The following is a 2759-nucleotide window of genomic DNA, read 5'->3' on the forward strand; positions in this document are numbered from 1 at the left end:
ATGCTTATGTATGATGGATACACACCCATGCACGGTTAACAAGTTTAAATTTTAAGTAAGGAGTAGTTTCGTGGAGATTTTGAATAACTGTTATTAATGGATAACGACATATATGCACACCCGTGTATAGAGGATACACGACCATGTATTGTGTGTAACTGTTAAAAATAAAAAGAATTCCAAAAGCGTTTGGCTCATTTTCTCTTGTTATTTTCTAGATCAAACTACATAAAAAGAGAGGAAATTGAAAGGATTTGAAGGTTTGGAAGTCTAGAATGCAAGGAAACGTCTAAACATTCTTTGCCATACAAAGACTTGTTTTATCGAAGGAAGTGAAGTAAGTAGTGTGACCTTCTTCTTCATAATTATGGTTTGATCAATGATGCAAATTTGCGGGATTATTTCAGTTTGTGGCATGTATATTGAGCACTGAATTGATTGAATTATGATAATGGCTATGGTGATAATTCATTAGATTTGGCTTGTGATATCAATTGATTTTCGTTTTGAAGTATACTCATATGTTAGTTATGAAGTTGTGTGGATTCAAATATATATTTACATGATAATTAGACTAGGCTTTTAATTCATTTAGTTGTTACAGTGTGTTAATTGATTTGTTTTATGCACTAAGTTTTGTATTTAAGGCTGCAAATTGTTATTGGTCACAATTATGATGGTTGAAATATTGAAGAAGAAATCTAAAGTATTTGGAGATAAGGAAAGTTAAGTTTAATTGCATAGAGTTTGATATTGTGGCTGAAAACAACAGATATAGGCAAGGACAAAATCTGCAAATCGAGCGGTATACGCCCATATAGGATGGAAGCACGACCATGTATATTTAGGGTCATGATATAAGACACACGATTGTGTGTTCTACCCTAAGCTACATGTCCGTGTAGGTTGAGGGAACACACCCCAATGTATAAAGGATACACCCACATGTAAATTTGGGAAAATTTGGAAATAAACTTTCATGAAGTTAGTGATGCTCATATGAAGTTGCATTGCTGATATATAATTATGAAAATGACTAGTTTACTCCTATGAGGGACGAATATGAACAAAATAAATAATAAGACTTTAACGAAAGCAGATATTAATACTAAAGTAACCAGAAAAACTATAATGTTTCCTTTTCATCCTATAAATTTGAAAAATGCACTATTTAAGATAGTGGATTAGGTAAGAATCATCTTAAGATAGGTGAAGAGACTCTCAAAGAGATACAATTATCTTTCTTAGAGATTCTTTCAAAATTAATCCCTTTTAGGATAAGTCTCTTGTAAACACTCTTTTCAAGGTCTTCCAAAACACTTTTCTAGAGTCTTTAGTAATAAGATCATATACATAGACTTTCAAGCAACAAGCTAAATCACTTTAAAAACTTCCTAGTATCACACTTGTTCACACTTTTGTTCATTCTTTTATAATGGATATTAGGGTTACTTACTTAACTCTAATCACCACAATTCTAACCTATATTTTGTATAAGGCTTAAAATTATATATTTCAATCGGTGATAAGAGATCTCATCAATAAGACTTGACATTTGCAAACCTAACAATGGTAACCATAACTTCATTGAAACTCATTTTCTTGCTTATTTGAGTATTATTTTTCCTATATAAAGTTAAACTATACCATAAATGTTAGATACACCCTAGTAATTGTAAAACTATTTAAGACATATTAGAGATCTATTCATAAACTTTATTGAAAATTCCTTTAGAATCACTCTAATCTCGGCTTCGATAATTTGGTGAATTCAAATAATCTCTCTAGTTATTGAAAGTTTCACTTGTGCATTAGAATTACATTATTTAGCCCCTATTAGGCTATTCAAAAAATAATAAAAAAAAATTTGTCTCTTCTTTGAATTTCTCAAACTATTTCTATAGTAGTTTCCAAAAAAGAAAAGTAATTTGATAAAATTTTCTAGCTAATCTTATTAATATAAGGAATATTTTATCAGTTAAAACAACCATGGTGGCACCTAGAGGGTTAGAGGATGTAATAAGCCTTCTCCTTAAATAAAACTATGTAGATGTAATAAGCCTTGGCCCTCAAACAAGACTAAGTACATATAATAAAATAGAACAATGAAAATGCGTGTGAAGTACAATAATGAAAATAAGAACGTGAATTATATGCACGAAAAAATAAAGAGAAAAACTAAGAATTTGAGAGAAATAATACTATAGAAACCCTAAGCATCATCTATAAACTTTATTTTTTATTTTTGATATTTTACCATGGCAAATCCCACCATATCATTAAAAGTGGTGTAAGTAATTATTCGCTACTTGTTATTGTTGATAGACAACTATCCGTTATCCATTGTTGTTTCTAACGGACACTTATTCACTACTCTTCTTCTACCCAACTATTATTAACAAAATAGTATTTTGTTATTTTGCTATCCGTTGCAACCTACTACCTTGTTATCATCTATAACTTTTGATCATCATCTTCCTCTAAATAAAAAAGCCAATCTAGTAGTTTAGAATCATTAATCTTAATATCAATCTAGTAGTTGAAACCAATCCTTTGAAAGTACAACTTAAATTACTAAAATAATTGCTAAATACTCTAAAGACTTAATTATGAAATGTATAGAAAATGAATGGCTAGGTTACCTATTTCACATATGGGCATCTCTTAGAAACTTGCTTGTATAACATAAAAACCTCATTAGTTACCTTTTTTTTTTGTAACAAGAAATTCTTACTTGAGTCGGATCACTCCTTTGAGGC

This window comes from Mangifera indica, chromosome 3 (genome assembly GCF_011075055.1).
Source record: "Mangifera indica cultivar Alphonso chromosome 3, CATAS_Mindica_2.1, whole genome shotgun sequence".
NCBI lineage: Eukaryota > Viridiplantae > Streptophyta > Magnoliopsida > Sapindales > Anacardiaceae > Mangifera > Mangifera indica.